Consider the following 23,943-nt stretch of genomic DNA (forward strand, 5'->3'; position numbering starts at 1 on the left):
ATGGTGATATTTCAATATATAAGTGCATCAACATGTTGTGTACCTTCAACTTAGACAATGTTATATGTCAAACATATTTCAATAAAAAAATTAACAATATGATTTAGTTCCAAATGAAATGCTACTAAAGACAAAAAATAAACTGATTTAATAGATGGCAAGTAACTATCTACATTATTCCCTCATTTTGGAGTGCCTTTGGATAATAGCTGAATAGCTTTATACTATGTGTGATTTTGATAATAATCTGATTGGATATATTGCTGAGGCTACAAAGAAAACTTAAGTGAAAAGGCTTGACCACACACCCGATCAAAGTATACCTGAAGGTTAATCGCGGGAGAGAAGCGAGGAGCCTGTGATCGAGTGCCCGCTGCAGGTGACATCATTGTCCATACACGTTGATTCATCCTCCATCTGGTGGTGCCACACTGGGTGGCTCACGCAGATCTGCCACACTGAAGTAACCACCTTTCTTTGCCCTTCTTTTCTTAACAGTTTTCCACATTTGGAAAAAGGGGGGGGGAAACCTGGCTAATAAGTAGAAAGGACTCGATGTTCACAGGATAAACATGGAAAGTGATCATGGTGAAAACAGGAGAATCATGCATGGGCTTGCCATGTTTAGACCTAGAGGAAGTTTTCACGTCTATTCTACAAAGACTTCTTGAAGATGAAATTTCAAGAGCTGCTTAAGGTTACATTTAAAAAGCTGTGCTTAGCTGCATTGCTAATAACAACCTTTCAAGAAAGAGCCACTGAGGATGATAAGAAAGTTGCTAAAGTGCTTGGTGCCATGGATTAGAAGCTGAGGGATGCATGTGCAGATGGGTAAACATGCATTCTCACCATTTAAAAAATGCCCTCTTCAATTCAGACTTCCTTGCCAAGAGCCAGCCTAGAGCAAAGGCCTTTCTTCTTTTTTTAAAACTCCCTTTCTATGTTTATTATTAAGCAATCCTCTTGACTGCTAGGGGGAAAAAAAAACGGAGGGGCTCACACAGACTTGCTGGTTTTGTCTTCCTACAGCACTAGTCATAAAACAGATGAGAAGGGGAAGCAATGAAACCCAGCAATCCTAGGGTGAGTCAAAACTGCAGTGGATTCAGGCGAACACCAAGTCTGAAAGGACCTCTGTGGGGATAAGGTGACTCAACCTCCCGTTCAGGAAACACGAGGACTTTTGCAGGCACTCAAGGACCCTGTGGGGAACCAGTCTGCAAGGTTCATCCTGTACACCGCTGTCACAGAAGGCCCAGCTGCCTCTCACCACCTGCTCTGTCCCCAGCGCTCACATCCTGCTCCCGGGCACTGCCAGTGCTCCAGCATTTGCCGTGTTAGCCAGAGCCAAAGGAAAAGTAATGTTCATCAACCAAGCCTACAGAAGAACAGAAGTGCAGGTTTTGGTAGTCCTGGTTGGCCAAACAGGTGGGAGCTAAAGGGGTACTGGTCTGCTGGACAGATCCATCCCAGGAAGCAATTAAGTTTATAGCCAGGAAAGAACAGCCCCAAAGGCCTCGGAAACAAGAGAAGCTTCCTGCCCGTGTCGTGTTGGCTCATTCTGCCATAAAGGCAGGCTGAACTATTCAGTTGCAACAGTGGACAGTAAGGCACTGTTTAGAGAATATCTGCTGTAGAGACCTGCCTATCAGGTTTTCATTTCTGTGCTAGGCAACAAACTGTTCCAGCTGGTTCAAATCAGAAAAAAAGCAAGCAAGTATCCAAAAAGGAACCAGTACTCATCGCAGGACAGGATTATAAACTCTTTAAAATTAGCTAAAGGAACAGATTATAAAAGTAACAGTTTCCACCAGTATGGGGAAAGCATCACTACGATTTCTTGCTTGACAATCAAGAGATCCGGGACTTCTGGGAAGTTCCTGGTGTGGGAAGGGGAGATGGAAGGGGAGGGCAGCAAGCAGCCCCCTCTCCCTCATCCCTACCCTCTGTTCTGCCCTACCAGGTGGGGCTGTGCCTGTTGTGACTGCCCGTATTCCAGCTTAGATTCTAGCTGGAGTCCATATTAGGTCGAACATGCAGTTTCTCACATATGCAGAAGTTGTGGCAAAGACCCCCCAGTAAGGGGAAGAGTCAGTGATGCTAACCTGAGTCCAAGTAGGAGGATGAGGGCATCAGAAGGAGAAGACTCCTTGTGGAGCCCAGAGGCAACAGTGAGATTTGATGGAGAGAAGATGCTAGATGGCTAGAATAACTGCCCTCAAGTCTTAGGCTGGGAGTCTCCCCCCGTTCTAGTGGTAACTGCAAAGTGCTGGCCCCTAAACATGTTCCACGCCTGTCAGACTAAGGAAGGGGCCATGGGCCACTTCATTCATGCTAACAGGGGTAACCTTATAAACGTTAGTGAAATTTGTCACTTTCCTTATGCCACCTGGGACCGCCTGGAGATCGAACTGAATGTAGTTCCACAAATACCATATAAAACAGCCATGAGCCCACCCCTTCCCCAAGGTCATCCTTAAACAAGAAGCTAAATACATTCTTTTCTTTTGAGCTTAGGCTCTCTGATTACCTGAAGCCAAGAACAAGAGACTATCTGAAAGGCTAGGGACGACATTATTAAATATCCTCCTTCTTCAAACATCTCCCCAGAAAATGAGCAGAGTGACACCATGACCATGACCAGCACCATCACCAGACAACCCCCCCCCCAAACACACACACTCAGAGTTACTCCCTCTCTCATAGGATCGCCAGTGTCTTTATTATCTCCAATTAGGGTCTCCTAGCATGTAACCAGATCCATTTTTGGCCACATGGGTATACCCAGAAAGGCTGTGTCCCTCTCCAAATAGCCAATCCCCCTGCCTCTATAAAAACTACATGGTCCAAAAGAGAACTCTACTAAGAGTCAGGAAGATTTCACTTCCATTAACCTGAGAAGCCCTTGGAGTTAATGCAGACTCTGGAGACAGTCGGCTTGGGTGGAATCCCAGTTCGGCCACTTAGTAGCTTTATGGCACTGGTGGGAGTAACTTAACCTCTCTGTGCCTTGGTTTTCTCACCTATAAAATGGGGATAAAACAGTACTTATTCATAAGACTGTGTAACGACCAAATGTGTTATGACATGTAAAGGACTTAAGACAGTGTTTGGCATTAGTAAGAATAATATTAACATTTGCTGCTATTATTGCTGTCTTTATTATTATTATTATACTCTTGAGAATGTTACACAGCAAGCCTCAATTTTCCAAAACTCTCTCAGATGGACTGACACCATCATCCCTATTCCAGGATGGTGTAAGACAAAATAATTGTAAAATAAACTAATTTCAGATTGCTTTCGTGTCAAAGTTAAGAGCCTAGGGTAAATTTCACATGGCCATGAATTCTTTGCAGCTATTCCATTAGGAGGTGAAGTCTATTTTCAACTCCCTCGTAGGCACCAGCTGAGTATGATGGCATGAGGGATCCCAAGCAGACTAGCAGAGCCTGCCCAAATTGCTGACCTGCAAAATCATGAACAAATAAAATGGTTGTTGTTTTAAGCCACTGAGTTTCTGGTGGTTTCTTATTATGCAATAGATAACTGATACAGAGCCCCAAACAAATGAGGCTTTATTACCAACAGCATTTCCAACACAAACACACACAGGAAACCAGGCCACTTGTCTGTCTGTCAGCAGGCTTACCAACTACCACATGGTGCTGCCAAGCTCTCATCCGCCCACCTAGGGCCACCAAGGCCACCACAGTCAGCTTATTAACTTGGGAAGAGCTGAGGCTGATTAATGATCAAACGTGGGGAGACAGAAGCAAGCTTTCTGTAGAGCCAAGGTAGGTGCCAAATTAGGTCTTTGTGGAGGAGGGTGGTATAGAAATACAGAATTTTGTTCCTTTCAGTCCATGATACACTCCAGGGCCCAAAATGGCAAGATTTGGCTTCCTCAGAAGTAGCTTTATACCATGTGTCTTAAATATTGCACAATAAAGTAGTAGAGGACTTCAAGGCAAAAGCAAACCAATTCAAGGTCCACATCACCAAGTGAGAATCAGGGACAGCCAGTCAGAACCAACCATGTAATCCCCATGGTCCAGCTATGTGGCTCCAAGAAAGCAGGGAACCCAGAACATCTTCACTTTTTTCTGCTGGTCACAGCAAGAGAATGATTACATTCCAAGCTTTGATTTTGCTGTGACCTAAGCAAAAAAAAAAAAACAAAACTCTCTCTCAACCCACAACACAAACGGAAAAAATACCAAGTTCCATAGATCAGTATTCTATCATCTGTAACACGTGGGAAGAACTGATAATTAACTTTGTAGGAAAATCACTCTGAAATACATTATGAGAAACTTTGGACGCTTAAGTTCCTATCTGTTAAAAGCAAAGCCACCACATCTAAATGAAAACAATCTTATTAATCTGATAAGTTGGATGACCCATAGTGCTAAAGGTTCTTAGGTGAAGACCAGTAGCATTCATCAGTCTGTGTATTTGTTTATTCATCCCATATTTGTTGAGCACATACTTTGTACCATATAGTTTTGTGGGTGTCTAGGCATGAGAAAGTTGGGGCAGGGAGAAAGCAGAGAAATGAAGATAGCAAGGAGTATATAAAAGTAGTCAAGCCATTTCATGTTTCAAGAGCTGACAGGTCATCTTGAAAAACAAAATTCCCTGCTTGAAGCAATTCAGAGTAACCCAGCTGAGCCCAACCCAAATTGCTGCATCAATTGGAACTGATCAGGTTATAAATTAAAAGGGTTCAGAAAACTCCTGTTTTCATGGAATTACAAAGCTAACTAGATGTAACTGGTCCACAGATGAAGATGCTAAAATGAAGTAATTTACCCAAGGACTCAACAACTGATTTCAATGCAGAGCCAAAATCTGGGTCTTCTGGACTCCAGGCCAGCAGGACTTCCACTAACCCCATGGAGACCCCTTTCAAGATACAAGATGTTTACAATGTGAGGGGGCATAGACACCCCACAATTCCAGCCCATTTGGCAGTAGACAGACACTGACCATCCAATACAGTGAGCAGAAACTCTACACTTGGGGCACCTGGGTGGCTCACTCGGGCTTCCAACTCTTGATTTCAGTTCAGGTTATGATCTCAGGGTTGTGGGATCAAGCTCTGCACTCAGTGGGGAGTCTCTGAAGATTCTCTCTCCCTCTCCTTCTTCCTCTGCCCTCCCCCGATGCATGCACATGCGCATGCACTCTCTCTCTCTGAAATAAATAAATCTTAAAAAAACAAACAAAAATAACTATGCATTTGTCACATGGGAGCAACTCAAGGATACAACTTCCTGTGGAATAAACTTTAGAGCCCTGTAACCATATATGCTTGAGTGCTCAAGCAGCTATTAAAACAGGCTTGTAAGACAAAGGCACAAGAAAATACTTATGTTAGATTTAAACTTCAAAACTTAAATACGTACTATGTGAATAAACCACACAAAGGTAAAAATAGTAGCAAAACACACTAACGTGTTCATGACTATAAAGCTGGCATTTTTTAACCCTGGGTGAGTTTTATTCTTCCTTCTTTCTGGGTTCCTTACAGGCCAAATATTCGTCAACATTCTTGAACTACTTACATGTTTTTTAATGTTTTGCCTACTCGATGCAGAAGAGACACAATATCAGTGGTGGTCAGAGGGCAAAGGGCATGTGAGCAGGGGCAAGAGTGAAAGTCACGTGGAGGGCCAGCCCTGCATATTCACATGTGGGTCAAAGCCTCACCGTGTGCTTGGCCCCTGTTTTGTGCTCTTCAGTCGGTCATATTCCTGATCTACCACTTTTGGCTTGGCTATCTAACTTTGGGCAACTTACCTACTCTTTCTATAAAAACCTGTTTCCTGGGAGTGCCTGGGTGGCTCAGTCGGTTAAGTGCCTGACTCTTGATTCTGGCTCAGGTCCTGATTTCAGGGTCGTGATATGGGGCTCCATGCTCAGCCGGGAGCCTGCTTGAGATTCTTTTCCTCTGCTCCTGCCCCACTGTTGTGCACTTGTGTGCATATGCACGCACTCTCTCTCCCTCTCAAACAAATCAACCTTTAACCCTCAGTTCCCTCAACCCTAAAAGATGGATATGAATAGGACCTTCTTCATAGGAATGCCATGCAGATCGAGAATAATGCAAACAAAATGTGTAGTCTAGTGCCTGGCAGAAAGTAGGAGCCAGCAAATGATAGCTGTCATGACGATGGTGATAGAGATGTCTAATATCACAGTTATTATTTTTTATTGCCATTGTTATCATCATTATTATGATTACCAGCATTAGGATGTTCCTAGCACTGTGTTTAACACTGTAACTAAAAATGCATTAAGTTCCCGGGCGCCTGGGTGGCTCAGTTGGTTAAGCAACCGCCTTCAGCTCAGGTCATGATCCTGGAGTCCCTGGATGGAGTCCCGCATCGGGCTCCCTGCTCGGCAAGGAGTCTGCTTCTCCCTCTGACCCTCCCCCCTCTCATGTGCTCTCTCTCTCTCTCATTCTCTCTCAAATAAATAAATAAAATCTTTAAAAAAAATGCATTAAGTTTCCTTGCTTTGGAAGACAGCCCAATGCTCTCCACGCATCTCATTGCTGGACCGTCCCTCCTCCAATCTCCATACTCTCTGGGTTTATTAATAATAGACTCTTCAGTTGAAGTAAGAGCTTACACACCACCCAATATGCCCGGAGGGAAATGGTGATAACATACAGATTCCTGCTTGTTTTCTTGGGCCTAATTAGGAGAATACAATGTCATCCTTTAAAAAAAAAAAAAAAAAAAAAGGCAAGCAGTAAACCATCTCAGTAGATATTCTACAGAATTCTTGAAACTTGTAATTATCTTTAACAAACATGGATGCTAATGATTCTATCTGCTCTTTAGACAAGAAACAAGAAGATTTCTGGCTCCATCAGCTCACAATCTCAGACAACTTCCTTTGGAGGCTGCCTCCCTCACCCATTAGATGCAAGGTGGGAGGTCTGTTTGCAAAGCAGAGGGCTTCGGGGCTGGGAGCCAATAGCCCACATCAGGAAGAAGACTCCTCAGCAGACCAGGCTCAGGTCCCTGAGGCCTCAAAAAGACATTCGCCAGCCTTGGCAGCCTGACCAGAGAAAACTAGATCTCAGATTCAGCTTTTTTCACTGAGAAAATAGAGACAGGTCCAACAACTGATCTGGTCAACATGTACATTAAGCATCACACCCAAAACAGAAAGGGCACATGAATGAAGTGAAAAGCAGTCATCAGTAAAATGTACAACTTTAAACATGCCCAAAGAGATGCTGTTGCGTCTTCTGTTGGAGTAACACTTTCATCCTATTTTGGATCAGGAAAGATTTTCTAATCCTTAACATTTAAATGTCCTATAATTACAAATGCTCAATAATTAGTGCATGCACTTCCTAAGTAGACTTAGCAATGTATTTCATTTGATCTAGACACTTCTGAACATCACTCCCTATCCCCCACATATTCCTGCCCCCATCACTGGGATGGTAACTATGGAACATTCTCTTGTAATTGACCAAATTAGTGTATTACGTGGGAAACAGAGGAGTCTTTCATCCGCTAGTCATTCCCTGGGCATGAGGACTCCCTCCTTGGGTTCACCAAAAAATAGGACTTAAGCCAAAATCTGCCTTCCAAATCCCAGGACCACAGTGAGAAGCGCATGGTGAGGATGGGCCAGAAAATCTGGCAAATCACCCAGGAGACAGGAAAAGGACAGAGTCCCAAGATTTCCAGAGTCTGCCCGGATCCCTGATCACCTAACCCAGAGCTCCCAAACGAAGAACAAAGTCCGTCATCGCTTCCATCCTTACCTCCAGAGAGAGCACGGTGGTCAGACTCCTCTCTCCGACTGACCGTGAAGAGGTCTCTGCCCACACAAAGTAACCAGCCTACCAAAGACAAAAAGATAAGGTAAGAACTACTGCAGGCAATGCATTACATTCCTCAACAACTGGAATGTTTTCTAACAAAAAAGCAGGTCTCCGGACATTTGAAGACCTTTCAGACCACAACAGCAGCAACATAGTCAACTGAACAATATCAAATGCATGAAATCCCTGGAATCAAGTCAGGTGGGGCTGTTCGAGCTGCAGAGAGTGAGCTAACATTTTATTAACACACACCTGGGGCCCATCTAATTGGGAATGGTAATAATTGATGAAATCATATACCTCATCACGTCCCTCAGCAAAAATGGCTGTTTACCAAGGAGCTGGCAGAACTCTGTATAACACTTACATATATCAGGGTACGTTGGCAGGTCAGAGCATTCACACATCCACACACTCAACACATCCACACACAATGAAGACTCTATGCCATGTAACCAACCCTGCTTTGGAAGACAGCCCTACCGGCTAATGAAATGATGACAATATGAGACTTGAACCTAGATGAGGGGGTGGAAGGGAAATGCAACTTTCTTCTACATGCACTCAATGCAGCACATGGGAAAGACCACACTTATGGCCCATTTTAAGGAAACTCTCTTGTATATTTATGGCCCTAATCTGCGATGGTTAATTTTGTGCTTAATCAACTTGACTAGGCTATGGTGCCTGGTGGTTTGGTCAAACCCAAGTCTAGATAATTGTTGTAGAGGTATTTTTTAGACGTGATTAACATTTAAATCAGTAGACTTTGTTGATCCATTACTAGACAGACAGACCCACACATACACACACACACACACACACACACACACACACCCTATTGGTCAGGATTCTCTAGAGAACCCTAATACACCATCTAAGGTCAAGAAAGAATGAGTTAACTTATAAAATATGTATACGATGTGAAGAAGACAAAACAAAAAAGAGACTAGAGCATGACGAATAGTCCAAAGAAATGTATTTTGTAAGGTTTTAAACTATTACTTGATGTAGTTCATAAATTAGGCTCTGAGCATCCTAGTGGCCAAAGCAATGAAGAGACACAATCACACTGACTCTAAGTACAATGTACACACTTCAAGAGTGTTAGCTTTTCCTTGTTATTAGGAAATTTCTCCCAATTTGTTACCCTTTCCTTCCCATGGTAAATTCTTAGAGCATCCTTTATCATCCACACTGAAGGGTCAGGAGGGAAAGTAATTAATTAGAAGTGCCTCTGTATACAGTAGGGAGTCTGCTATAATGCTTCTTATTGCATCCCTCAGTGAGAGAGAGGATGGCAAAGCACAATTCACTGAAGTGTTAGCAAGGCCAAAAAGAAGCCCAAGCACATAGCAATCTGATCATCTGGCTTGATCCAGGGATAAAAATTAGAATTTCTGGAACAATGAATGAACCCTATATCCTTTGAGATACTTCCCAGAAATATTATTTCTCCCAGTGAAAAGCTGGGTAGGAAGTGGGCTACACTGTCTGAGGCTGTGGTCCCTGGCAATTGCCTGGAGCAAAGATTTTCTCTATTGCTGATCATGGGGCAGATCCACAGCAAAACTGCCCTCAGATAGGTTTATAAGTTTAGGTAATACATGTCTGAGAAAGGTAAGGTTTAATTTTTATAGGTTTGCATTTGTAGAAGTCTTATATACCCTTCCTGCTTTAGAATCAATTTTTCAAAAAATTTCTATTACGGTAAAATATGCAAAAAATTTACTATTTTAACTATTTTTAAGTGTGCAACTCAGTGGCATTAAGTATATTCACAATGTCATGCAACCATCACCATCATCCATTTCCAGAACTTTTTCCTCATTCCAAACAGAATCTCTGTACCATTAAACAACGAGCCCCCATTGGCCACCCGCCCTGCCCCCTGCAGCCCCTGGTAACCTCTATTCTACTTTCTGTCTCTATGAGTTTGCCGATTTGAGGCACCTCATATAAGTGTAATATTTGCCCATTTGTGCCTGTGTTTAACTTAGCATAATGTTTTCCAGGTTCATGCACATTGTGCCATGTACCAGAATTCCATTTCTCTTTATGGCTGAATAATATTCCATTGCTAGTATATACCACACTGTGTTTATCCTGGAATGACCTTTTATGTAATTAACTCAATTACTGAATATTGACAATGTGAGAGGTCTGATTTTTTTAAAACATTATCTTTATTCTAAGAACAGTATGTCAGAGTCAGAAGTGCTACTCCAGAAGGAACCAATTAATTGTATAAATCCTAGTTTCAGAATCAGTAGGAGCAGCAAGAAAACAAAAGTCTAAGTTTCTCTTCCCTAAGGGTTAGGTAAATCTCCCCCACAATCTTAATTAATGTTCTTCATGTTTAAAGCTGAAATGAGATTAGAATATCCCCACTATGTGGCCAGTGTGCTCTGTAATGCTTTATATCCTGGTGACTAAAGCTTATCAAATGTCATTTTAATGAGCTTCTATCTAAAGAGCTGATGTCAAGAAGTCAGAGAAACTGCAGTCCTGTGAAGCACTACTTTTTATCCCTACAGATAAAATACCCTGACAGAATCAGCTAGAAAAGCACATCTTCCCCCTAACTGGCTTGCCATCCAACAGTTTTTTATTTCTAGACATGCACATAAGGGAACAAGTCTTCTGGGTGGCCACGTGGGTCCTGAGCAGCACACAACACCTTCCCAGCAAGCCAATTTAATAGTTGAAAGAGAACGTGAGAACCTGCACTCCACTCTGGGTTTCACCTTTAGAGCATATAAAAGAGCAGATGGCGTGAAGGGGGGATGCCACCACACTCCTGAATTCACAAAAGTGGCCCAGTGTGAGTCATCAAAAGATGTCCGCAGGAAGCTGATGAAAAACCACCATCTTTGCACACTGACAAGGGAATTGCAAGCAAAAATCAAGAGCCATAGAGGATTTAGGCCACTTTGTTCAGCATAAACTTCTCAGCTGGGAGGATTTGCTGTCACCCCAGATTGTTAACAATTGGCTGAGCTGAACTTCATTACTACTTTTGTGTTCAGTTAACTGGGAATATGTCATTCAACCAACAAAAGTGGTTTTAGAAAAACAGAATTTAGCCTTGAGTTCCTCCTGTATGTTTTTTAAGACTGATTTCAAAAGCAAGAGTTTTTTGTAGATCAAAACAAAATGAACACTGTTAAGATTGTTCTTTTTAGTTTTTAGCTAAATAGTCCATTGCCTCTGAAACAGGAGACATTTCCATGGGTTATAGAAGCCAGCCCCAAACAGGCTGAAAGTAGGATGCTAAAACAAAGACCTCAGAATTAGCCTAATTGGGAAACCTCAGAATGAGAAGACACTCAGTTATCTGTCCCAAGTCATTACTCTACCCCTCTTCTCAGGACATCAATTATATGCATTTTGGAAGTGGATGAGGGGCACAATTGGAATATGAAAATTTCATCTGTGATAATCATTCTGATCCTCCAACTTGTGTTAAATTCTTTCAGACCTTTTTCACGCACACACACAAACACCCCCAAAAATATCTTCCCGTGGCTTGGATCTATTTTCAAGTGGATCAAAACAAGAACCCAGATAAGGCGGGGCCCCTGGGTGGCTCAGTCAGTTGAGCGTCTGTATCCTCTTCCATGTGGACACAGAACACGGATTCAGGAGAGCTGACCGAGGTCTTTGTTAGTGCTGGGAGCCATGAACACCGTAGCTTAATTTTCACTCTTCCCTCCAAAATTCATATGTTGAAATCTTAACGCCCCCCCCCAAGTACCTCAGAATGTGACTATATTTAGAGATAAGGTCCTTAAAAAGGTGATTAAATTAAAATGAGGTCCTTAGGGTGGGCCCTCATCCAATTATGACTGCTGTCCTTATAAGAGGTAATTAGGACACAGACATGTACAGAGGAAGACCATGTGAGGACAGAGGGAGAAAATGACCATCTGCGAGTCAAGGAGAAAGGCCTCAGAAGAAACCAAACCTGCCCACACCTTGATCTCAGATTTCCAGGCTCCAGAACTGTGAAATAAGAGATTTCTGCTGTTTAAGCCACTTAGTCTATGGTCCTTGTTATAGCAGCCCTTCCCTTTTTCCTTCTCTGAATGCCTACATTTCCAGGGAGGAGACTGTACAGGTGACAGGGACACTCTGTCTCCTACCTCTCAAGGGGCTCGCTCTCATTCATTTCCTTATCCCCAACCAGGGTGATCTAGAAATCCAAAGAAAGTGATAAGTAGGAACACCTCATAGATACCCTGAAGAACCCCCTACTCTAAAACAGGGCACTAGTGCCTGCCCCAAGACCTCTGACCTCCAAAACTATGGGAACTTTCTCTGTCTTTCCCAAATGCTCTCTGCTAACCAGAAGTCACCCTACAAACACTCTTGGGGATAGTGTGCCCAGACACTGAGTCTTCATTTCTCTTGCCTCAATACCCAAGGCTGGCTCAGATGCCTTAACCAACCTTAATTCCCTCTCTTCCTAAAAAGAAAAGGAGAGGCTGGGGGCCAAAGAGCTTTGCACATTACAGAAACGAGTCCGGAGCAAGAGATTATCAGGGATAAGGGGACTCCCAGTTGCCTCAAGCCTTGATTCACGAGTAATTACTTTCTCCTTCACTGGAGAAGTTCATACAGGATTGCTGACTGAAGTCTTTGTTGGTGCTGGGAGCCATGAACACCATAGCTTAATTTCCACTCTGCATAGATAATGTTTGCCCTATAGCATAGGTAGACATTGGGTCTGGCTTCAGGCGCTATGGACTGGACTGTCTGTGGTACGTCACCAGGGACAGAGGAAGCACAAGCCATCACCTAGCGTGTCCTCATGTCCCAGCTCCATTAGCCTCCTCAAGCTCTTCAGTCTTAACTCTGGCCATCTCCCCAAGCCAACACACACTTGACATGGCTTTGCCTGGAAGGTCCAGAAACAAATGTGAAATCTATTAGAAGTAATGCCGCCGAGCACCCCTGGGGTCAGCAGACAAGGCTCTTGGGTCCTCTCCAGACTGCAGTGATGGGGTTGGGGGGTCCCGTCTGGGGTGCATTCCAGCAGCAGGGGACCACTAACTCTCAAGCTAACACTCGTGCCTGCCAAGTCCCAGCCCCCTGAAAGAAAAAGGAGCGCGCAGATGGATGCAATTAGCCAGGCGAATGGGAACTTGTCAAGCCATTTAGGTAAGATAGTACTTGAATTTATTTAGTTCCCATTACTGGAGGGTGACTGTGCTTCCACCCCCTGCTGATTCTGTGGGCTGCACAGCACCTCCCTAGCAAGGAAGTGAAAAAAGAAAGGAGGATGTCTCAGCCTACAAATTCCAGGGCTCTGCCGTTAAATCAGCATGCATGATGTCTTCAACCAAGGGGTAATTTGACCTTAATGGAATCAAGGAACACATCCTGTTGACTTTGTCACAGAACCTCAAACTCAGTGATGAATTTTTTAAGTATCCAATTAATAAAAAAAATAAATAAAGATTCCCTACTCAGTTCAATCTTCCTTATACCTCTTAACAAGTGATGACACGTTCACCTTGCTAGTGGCTCTGTTTCAATTATTGAGTTGTGGACATGTCAACAGTCCATATGGAATCTTACTCTTACATCCTTTTCAGGGCCTAGCATAGTGTCAGACACAAAACAGAAACTTGGTAAAGGCTCAATTACTTATTGCTTCTTGCTTTTGAAATAGCATGCCCTGCAAGGAAGCAAATCTTCCTTGCTACCTGCCTCATTTTATCAAAAACACAACTCCCTCCTCACCCCTGACCCCCACACTCCCTCACCAAACTCACAATAGCAACAGGATCTTCATAATGAATGTCCCCCGTGGATCCAGTGGATCATACAAAACAACAAAGTTACAGATGGAGCTTCAAGGTTGATAAATTCTTGTCCTGTTCTAAAATCTGAGTGTAGCTGTCTATTTCCTAGGACTGCCATAACAGGACCACAAGTTTAGTGACTAGCACCAGATGTTTATTCTCCCACAGTTCTGAAGGCCAGAAATCCAAAAATCAAGGTGTCCGCAGGGTCGATGCCCTCGGGAAGCTCAGAGAGACCCTCTGTACTCCTATACTCTGGTGGCTGCTATATAACAGCCATCTCTGCCTCGGTCTGCTCATGCCCTTTCCCTGGGTTTCTGTTCAAATCGCCCTCCCTCTTCTAAGGACACCAATCATGGGATCTAGGGCCAACCCCAGATCCAGCATGAGTTCATCCTAAGATCATTAACTTAATTACATCTGCAAAGACCCTATTTCCAAATAAGGTCACATTCACAGGTACTGGGGGTTAGGACTTAGATATATCTAGTTGGGGGAGGGGGTACTATTAAACTCACTAAATATCCAAAGTCAGAACACATCATCTGTACCAGAAAACCCCATTTTCTTCCCAATGCTCTTCTTCATATTAATAGACTCATTTCATACTCACGACCCAGGATGAACTCTCTGAGTCATGTTCAAGGGCCTTCACCCACTTGCTCCCTGGTTCCCTTCAGCTCCATGATCTGTAGCGACGAAGTACAGTTCCATCAGTTCTATCCTACAGAAGTGCTTATGCCCGTCCCCTCTTTCCCATGCCTTCTGCCTGACCACCTTGGCCCCAACTTGAATTCCCTGTCTCCTACCTGCTCTGCCAGCTTCCTTTACGGACCATGTCACATGTTGCTGCTTTAAACAGTGCCCCATCATGCCACAACCCTGTCCCCAGCCTTTCAGCGGCACCTCACCAAATGAAGCCCAATCTCGGGACAGCCTAGTACCCAGGTCCACTAGGATGAGCCCCAGACTGCCTCTTCCAGTCTTATTTGCCACCACTCCCCTCCACTTGGTCCAGGGTCTGGTCAAAGTAAGTTACCGAGTGCTCTTAAGGAGATTCTCAAAGGCCTCCCAGACTTTCAAGCCCCTCTGCCTAGGATTTATTCATGAATTCAACAAGCTTCTATCTTGACCTATGTTCCCCTGTCAAAGTCTTCACAGAACAGCCCAACTCGAAAGAAAACTCATCCATAAGTCTTCGACGAGTTTCATCAGCCGCACTGGATTCTTCTTTCTTTTAAAACTGAGAAGCCTGCCGGACAGAGAGGGCATTCTTGCCCTCCCCTCCCCTTGGGGACACGAACACGTGTCACAAAGTTCATGACCGAGTCTGGGTGGAACCCTGCTTCACTCATATGTATGTCTTCCTCATAATCTGGCACGGCACCTTGCATATAACATGTGCTCAGAAATATCTGATCAATACAAGGTATACTGAGTAAGTAATACAGTCTCTGCCTTCAAGCAGCTTACCCCCAGGGACCAGGGGAGGATGGGACAAACACAAGGTGACCCACGATAACTGACACGATACTGTATCGTAGAAGCAGAGATGAAATCCTGGGGGAAATACAGAAACGGAAGTTTTGAAAAGGGTGAGCATTTCCTAAAGAAGTAGAACTTGAGAGACCTTGAAGGATCTACAATATTTTGATGAGCAAAAAGTGGTAAGTCAGGCAAGAGAATTAGGTACAGAAGCAGCAGCACCTATAAAAGAGCCAGGTGAAAGCAAATGGCGTTTTCCCACTTCCATGAAGAGCAGAGCTCTCTGGCCCACTGACTGAGTGAGTGGTGAGTAATGGAAAGCAGTGCTACAAAGGTGGCCCAGCATCTCGAACGCTAGGCCAAGGAATTGGAAGTGGACTCTGTAGGAGATGGAAATCTTGGAAGGCTTTCAAACAGGTGCGATGTGGTCACAGCCGCACTTTTCGATGAGCACTTACATGGTACTGCAGAACCTAAACCTGGGTATGCATCAGAACCATCTGCAGAGTTTCAAGACTGCTTAATACAGAAGGAAAAAAGGGCGCCTGGGTGGCTCAGTCGGTTAAGCGACTGCCTTCGGCTCAGGTCATGATCCTGGAGTCCCGGGATCGAGTCCCGCATCGGGCTCCCTGCTCGGCAGGGAGTCTGCTTCTCCCTCTGACCCTCCCCCATCTCATGTGCTCTCTCTCTCCTTCTCATTCTCACTCTCTCAAAATAAATAAATAAATCTTTAAAAAAAAAATACAGAAGGAAAAATACAAACAATGTAACAATTCTCTATTCATAATAAAATCATGTTGCTGTTTTGCCACTGTGGCTTTAGAGTTTTTAAGAGAAATACACCATACCTATCCTTGAGCTCCATTTTGTTCCTTCTCCCCAAACGAACGCTTCCCTTCAGTGAATATCCTTCTAGTCCATGTTTATACAGAGAAACAGAGATAGATGTATACGTCCATAAGAACCACATAGCATTGCTTTTTGTGCTAAAATCATTAATAATACATTTAGCAAATATTGCTCGAAATTTGCTTTACTCACTGGAAGTATCTTGAAAAATTCAGATTGCTGAATCCCATCCGGATCTAATGAATCGCAGATCACTGAGTGGAGGGGCGCCTGGGTGGCTCAGTCGGTTAAGCGTCTGCCTTGGACTCAGGTCATGATCTCAGGGTCTTGGGATTGAGCCCCACATCGAGCTCCCTGCTCAGTGGGGAGTCTGCTTCTCCCTCAGCCTGCCGCTCCCCCTGCTTGTGCTGGCTCTCGTGCACTCTCTCTCTGTCAAATACCTTTTTTTTTTTTTTTAAGATTTATTTTTTTAAAAATCACTGAGTGGAGGTGTCCAAAAATATGCAGTTTTTAATAACTCTCAGTTCATTTTGATGTCACTAGACCTGGACTGGGGTGTCATGGGTGTAGAAGACCAACCAGGGAGAAGATAAAGAAGAGGCAGGAAGAGCAGCAAGAATGACGATTCAAGCAGGGCTGCCGCAGTACTAAGGATGGGCGATGCACATGGAAACAAAAGATGGGACAGATTCTGAGGTCCTGTGAGGATACAAGCAACAGGACTTTACAGTGAATTAGAATCTGAGGTGAGAAGTAGTACAACTAATAAATAGCCCTAAGGATTTTAACTTGAATGAATTGGAGGACAGTCACATCCTTAACAAACATGGAAAACTCAAATGGAAGAGTTGGCTGTGGAAGAGAAGATGGATTTGGTTTTAGATGTGTGAACCTGAGGGTTTCTGTGGCATCTTAAGTATCTCCAACAGGCATTTATAGGGGCTAGATTCAATCAATGAAGGTTGGGAATCATAACACAGTTCCAAGATTCCCTACTTAAAGATAATAGCTGTGCACATGGAACCGGGTATGTCTGTTTCAGGAGAGAGAGAAGAGAGCCCTGGGCAAGTCCTTCAGGGATGCACACATTTAGGAGAGAGCACCTGAGGAGGAGCAAGCTGATGAGATAAAGGAGTGGCCAGGAGTAGAAAGGCCACTGGGAGCGGGAAGCCACAGGAAGGATCAAGGGTCAAGAATCCACCACCATGAGTGTGATAAAGAGAAGGACTGAGAGACATCACAAGATTGGAGAATCAGGAGCTTTCAAGGACTAGGAGCGATCCTAGCAGGAGAGGTCACATGTGACTTGCTTGAAAAACAGAGCAGCAACGTAAGCTACTCTTCAGTGTTGAAACTTGAACTCAAAAAGAACAGCTGAGGGATAGCTACTTTAGGGTTTAGGACAGGAGATTTGAATATGTAGAATGTGAGAAAGGAACCAGTGGCAAAGAAAGTATCCCTGAGAGGTTCAAACCTGAAGACACCAGGTGGCAAAAAGGCAGGGGTGGATCTTAGGTTGAAAACAGAGATTATTTAAAAGCAGACAGAGCAACTCAAAACCTCCAGAGCCTCTCCTCATCCCTGCGTAGGCAAGGCATCTAACCCTATGGAAGACTAGGGCTCTGTGCTTTGGAAAAATTTAACGAGAGGATTCTCTGAATTCAAAAGCATTGGGCACAGTGGAGCAGTGGGATGAAGTGTAAAACTGAAAACCAGGAGCTTAGCAATAATCTACATACTAAACCAACTGCTCCTAGTAGCATCCAACTATGGAAAGACATACATTCTCCCTCCCTGTCTCCCTTCATACCCCACCTCACTCCTCCCCCCCTTGGGAGACTGGAAAATTCTTCTCTGGAAAAGAGAAACACCCATATATACTCACCACCCATCACCTACAGGAAAACCCCACTCATTCACATGGAATTTTCAGCCAAGGAGAGCCAAGGATCACCACACATTTGAGGAAAGTCTCCCACATGAAAAAGTGAAGCCAAACCAAAGTCACATGGAACTCAGAGACCCTAAGGAAGATGAAGATTTTATGACTATTTAGAAGCCACAATGGCCTGGAGAGATAATAATTTGGCTGCATGGTTTTTTTTAAAAAACAGGAAAAAAATCACACAAATATCTCTGTTTCTAAACCTGTCTTGAAAAATCAAAAGGTCTTGCAATTCCAGACTCACACGGAGCCTGGGAGCTAAGAGCCAGAAAGAGACAGGCTGAGAAAGGGCGGGTGAGCCCAGACATTCTTTTGAGGAGAGGGTTCAGAGGTATTACCAGATTCACAGGGGTCTAGGGTGCAGCTAAAAGCTTTTAGAAGGAACATCCATGACTTGATGTGTTAAATCAACTTCTCACATGCAGCTGTCCAGTTCAAAAAGGAAAATGCCGAGCACTCCAGGGAATGTGAGGAATTAGAAGCTTGCATATAGATATCACCTAATTACTGCTTGTGTACTGAAACTGCACAGATTAATGGGTCAGGAGAGGTCTGCTCTTGCAGCCACCTAGAAATATCCTGAAGAAAAAAGGAAGAATCAAAACTGCTCACAGCTCAGGACACATGACTACTAGAATCGCTGACTTGATTAGAAAAGAAAATACACACACGCATACACACACATGTTGCCTCATATGCATACATTTGTAATCAGCCAAACCTGCTGTACCCAATCCCAAGGCTTCCTGTAGTCATCAGACAATTTGTTCTGACTGGAGGTAATCACAGTTCATAAATAAGTTCCTGCCAAATAAGAATTAATTTAAATTCCTCTCAGAGCTTTTCAAGAGACAGAAAGGCTGCCCTTCAGAGATGCCTTCTCCCGGGTTAATGAGTTGGATTATTCTGTTTATCACAAGCCAAAGGTAACTTGGTAGTTGGACTGATAAAAGTTCTTTCTCAAATTGCTTCACCATGGGGTTTCTGCTTTGTTTGGTTTTGAGCAGAGTTTTTAGCCTCACAATGATCCCCAAAGCTTCTGGAAGCAAAATAGGTGTTGGGGGCTTGGGCACAGTAAGGCTCAAACAGAATTTGGGTCAAAACTCTGGAGGAACCACTGAGAACGTGGGATTGTGCATCCTCCTGTGTACAGTCCTAGCCCTGGACTGTGCAGGAAGAGCCCTTCACCTGACCATCAGCCAGGGTTGCCACTGGTGGGACGGGGCCTCAGGAAGAGGCTTCCAGGTATTCCAGATTCAGTTACAGAACTTTCCATGTGGGTACCTCTAGTTTCTTGCCCTACTTGACAATGCTACTAGGAAATCTAAGAGACAGTAGTCTAGAAAAAGCTCTGCAGCACTTTGAAAAATGTCCCTAGGGCCAGCAAGTAAGTATGAACTGTCCCACAGCTACCAGCTCAAAAGTTTCAAATGCCTATTCTTTGTTTCTTGAGGGATTTTCCTGGAGTTGCTTTTCCTTCACGTATCCTTGGGGTGGTTAATACTTGGGATTTCACAGGAATGACTCCAAAAGCTATAGTTCTTGGGGACACCTGGGTGTCTCAGTCAGTTAGGCGTCCAACCCTTGATTTCAGCTCAGGTCATGATCTCGGGATTGGGAGATCAAGCCCCGCATCAGGCTCTGCACTGGGCATGGAGCCTGCTTAAGATTCTCTCTTCCTCTCTCCCCCCAGCTCTCTCTCCCTCTCTTACACACACACACACACACACACACACGCCATTGTTCTCATATAACAGTCCAAAGCTCAGAGGGTCTACAGTATCCTAGGGTCCTCTTGCCTGGGTTTTCCGAATTAACTGCTAACATGACTACAACATTTCACTAAAATTTCTCTAACAATTTTCCACTGCTCCTCAGAGAAAGGTGAAACTCCTTTCATACAGCCTGGCGTGGCCTGGCCCCGGACCCCCAACCTCCTCCCCAGCCATTCTCCTCAGTGCTCTACCCGCTCTGGCCGCGCTGGCCCCCTTTCTGACGCTCACATTGATCATGTCCCATCCTCTCACAAAGCCTCTGGGCATGGTGCCCCCAACAAACAGAGCTCGCCCATCTCTTCCTCTTGCCCTTAACTCTTACCTATCTTTTCTATTTCGGTCCGTGAGCCACTTTGCCTGGGAAGCCTTCTCTGACCTCTCTCACTGTGTTTAACTCTATCTAATAAAGGCTCTCAGAGTGGTCTACTTTTCATTCTCCTGGGAGTGCTTAACGCAGTTGCAATTTTATGTTTGCTAGTATGATTAAATGATTAATATCTGTCTCCGGCACTGGATTTTAAGCTCTGTGAAAGAAGAGACCATGTCTGTTCTTGTTCACCCATCATACCAACTTGGCACAGACTAGAGGCTTAATAAATATCAGATGGATGCATAGAAGCACGGACACAACCTCAGAAGGACTGTCTTCCTGCCCCTCCACTCTTACCTTTACCTCCGGTCACAGCTTACCTCTGCTGGGAAGGTTCTGCTCCGCGCCCCCGCCCACGCCCATTCCACCTGTTGTTTGTTCAGAGGTCGGCCTCCCCTATTACTAGGAACAAAACCTGTGCACATTCTCTAATTCCATTAAGTACGTCCCCCAATTTCTCTTTGTTTTGACTGTCATCCTTAGTTTCACGGGTCACCCCTCCCCTTGAGGACTTGACTACCACCCTGTGGAGTGCAGCACCTAGCTTCCTGAGCAGTCCCTGAAGGGTGGAGGATGCCAGCTTCAGATAAAGCAGACTTGGCATCTCATGGCACAAAATTACTGACATGAAAAGGACCTGGGAGTGAGGCCAGCAGATAAATCCACCCTCCTTTCTCCCTACCAGGGACTATTTGGAGGTATAGCCCCTCCTTGCAACCCTCCTAGAGAGGTGCTGGAGCCAGATGAAGAGGCTACTGAGAGAGAGATACAGTTCTCCATGGCCTGTGGAAAGGCTCCAGCCAGCACACCCAAGCAGCCCCTCTTCCCTGTCCCCCTTCCTCTCCCTCGTACTCACACCTGGGGCTTGCATCTTCCATATAAATTGTTAGCACCTTAATTCTTCTCTAGCTTGCTTTCTTAAGCATCCAGGCTGATACCCTCTGATACCGCCCATATCCCCTAAAGGGAGAAACTCCATCTACAGCCCAAGCACATAGCACACTTTCGAGGGGGGCTTCTCCCTCCAAAGCTATTGTAATCTTGGCCTGGACTGACAGAAGGGAATTCACAATCCCTTTGCTTAATTCTGCCCTGGTCAGACCCACCATCAGTAGTACTGATTTTCATTTTGAGAAACCCACTTTAAAAGTGTTTCTCAAAATTTTTGAATGACAGCCCTCTTAAGGATGACAGATTCATGAACCCTCTGCGCAGGTAAACACACGTACATCAGTTTGCTTTCAGTTTAGGGGTTCAGAGAACCCCTGAAGCCCCATCCGTAGATCTCATGTTAAGAAACCCTGTTTCAGAGAAACAAAGAACACCACAATCAATAAACAGTGACAAGAAGAGCAACTGAAAGAACTAAATCTTAAAAGAAAAAAATAAAATCAAGGAAGAATGATAGGAAAGCTGGTATATTTGAAGGCCTATCAAGTAGGAGAGGTATCAGATGTTTGTTCTTACAGTTCCTCATCTGGGGGCAACGTCTCGGACTTCTCCAGTCAGATTGAGCTGTGTTCCTGTAGCCTGTGGGTATGTAGCAGTTCTAGCCCATAAAACACTAGGCCGTCATCTAAAGGGCCAGATAGAGGTGCTGCCTTGGTCAGAAACACACACACACACACACACACACGCACGCACGCACGCACATGCACGCATGTACACGGTGGTAGGAGACCCCATACCGTCCCTGTTTTCTCTTTGCTTTATAAAAATTGTTCTCAGCTTCGGGCATCTGGGTGGCTCAGTCGGTTAAGCAATGGACTCTTGATGTCTGCTCAGGCCATGATCTCAGGGTCGTGGGGTCAAGCCCCACCCCTCGTCAGGCTCCGCACTCAGCCTGGAGTTTCTCTCCCTTTGCCCCTCCCCCAACTCATGTGCCCATCTCTAAAACAAATAAATCTTAAAAGAAAAAAAGAAAAAAATCCTTCTCAGCTCATGGGCCACACAAAAACAGGTGGCAGGCTGACTTGGGTGCCTCGGACCATCCCCGACCCTGGACTCCAGCCACTGATGAATCCATCCCCCCACCTCCACACAGTGAGCTCCCCCATGGTGGAAGTCATAACTTATTTCACCCAGGGGTCCCAGCTCTAACAGTGATGAATACACAGTCCAAGCTTAATAAATGCATATCAAATGAAAAAGTCCTGCTCATCTTTCAAGACTGAGCTCAGGTGACACCCTCCACAGAGAGGGCCCTCATCCTCCAGTTTGATTGGATCTCGCCTCACCTGGCAGTGCCTGCCGACCAGTATTGGGCCCCTACTTATGCTGTGTATTGTGATTGTCCACCAGCTGAAGAGATCTACAATGGGTGGCTTACAAAGAAAACCCAGAGAATTCATCTCTTGCCAATTCTCAGGTTGATTTCTCACTTTCTCATGTGAAATATAAAATAACCGCTATGTTTCCATAAAGTAGCCTTTTTAAAAGTCCTATCTAAAGTGGAGATGGCTCCAAGAAAGCTGTTAAATATTCTTCCGCAGCTGTTCACATCTTAGCATTTAATTAGTTATAATTGCAATTTTAAAAACAATTAAACTCTGTGGGTGTTATTTACTGCATCTCATGATGATTCTGGTTTTTATGCTCCTCAAAAGAGAATTGGATGGAGATATCTGGGTCTACAAACTGTCAGGATTGAAAGGACAAGTTTTTGTCACACACACTAATTTCTTTTGCCATTCTTTTGGGGTGAAAGGGGGGTGATTTAAGTAAACATTTAGACATTGGGCGCCTGGGTGGCTCAGTTGGTTAAGCGACCGCCTTCGGCTCAGGTCATGATCCCAGGCTCCTGGGATCGAGTCCCGCATCGGGCTCCCTGCTCAGCGGGGAGTCTGCTTCTCCCTCTGACCCTACCCCTTCTCATGCTCTATCTCATTCTCTCTCTCAAAATAAATAAATAAAATCTTTAAAAAAAAAAACATTTAGACAGATTTCTAAAACCATCAAATAGGATATCTAAAACTCGGTGGTGTGTACTTGTGGTTTTCATTGATGTCCTCAGCACAGGAAGACAAAAAACAGCCAATTCCCACAAAACACCTTGCCCTGATGAAAAACTCCATGGCATTTATGTTCCTAAAAACAAACTGGAGTGGAGGGGGGTGGGAGGGTTGGGGTGGCTGGGTGATGATGTTGGGGAGGGTATGTGCTATGGTGAGTGCTGTGAATTGTGTAAGCCCGATGAATCACAGACCTTTACCCCTGAAACAAATAATACATTATATGTTAATTTAAAAAAAAAAACTGGAACCAAATTTTACATAACACTAGCCAAGAAGTTGGGAAGAAAAAATAAAGGGGAATTAAGGTATGTTAATGTTCTTGCTTTACCAGAAAGGAAGCTACCAATTAACTTAAACTAAATGGAAAATAAATGATTTTATGAATATTAAAAAAAATCAAAGATAGTCCACAAATGTAATGTGGTATTCTAGATGGGCTCCTGAGACAGATAAAAGACATTAGGTAAGGGGCACCTGGGTGGCTCAGATGGTTAAGCGTCTGCCTTTGGCTCAGGTCATGATCTCAGGGTCCTGGGATCGAGCCCCGCATCAGGCTCCCTGCTTGGCGGGAGACCTGCTTCTCCCTCTCCCTCTACTGTTCCCCCTGCTTATGCTCTCTCACTCTCTCTGTTAAATAAATAAATAAAATCTTTAAAAAAAAATAAAAATAAAAAAGACATTAGGTAAAAACTAAGGAAATATGAATAAATATGGACTTTAGTTAATTATAATGTATCATCATTGGCTCATCAATTTTGATAAATGTACCACATTAACGTAGGATGGTAATAATAGCAGGAAGGGCATGTGGGGTGTATGGGAACTCTCTGTACTTTCTTT

The 23,943-nt window shown here is 44.2% G+C and overlaps 1 protein-coding gene across 17 annotated transcripts in view; it reads right to left on the reverse strand.

The window, feature by feature from the left end:
* LYPD6B (LY6/PLAUR domain containing 6B) overlaps positions 1-23,943 on the reverse strand; it is a 223,433-nt gene that overhangs the window by 88,651 nt on the left and 110,839 nt on the right. For 12 of the 17 annotated variants that reach the window (XM_073905198.1, XM_073905120.1, XM_073905155.1 and 9 more), the window contains one exon: positions 7,811-7,873. The exons of 3 other annotated variants lie outside the window; for them this stretch is intronic. The gene's annotated coding sequence lies outside the window, so the exon portion shown is untranslated. Of the gene's footprint in view, positions 1-7,795; positions 7,874-23,943 lie in introns of all 17 variants that reach the window. 2 more of the 17 variants (XM_073905182.1, XM_073905099.1) reach the window with 1 other exon arrangement.

Source organism: Callorhinus ursinus, unplaced genomic scaffold, assembly GCF_003265705.2.
Source record: "Callorhinus ursinus isolate GAN/ISIS: 27379988/994484 unplaced genomic scaffold, GSC_fseal_2.0 scaffold2, whole genome shotgun sequence".
NCBI classification, from domain to species: Eukaryota; Metazoa; Chordata; class Mammalia; order Carnivora; family Otariidae; genus Callorhinus; species Callorhinus ursinus.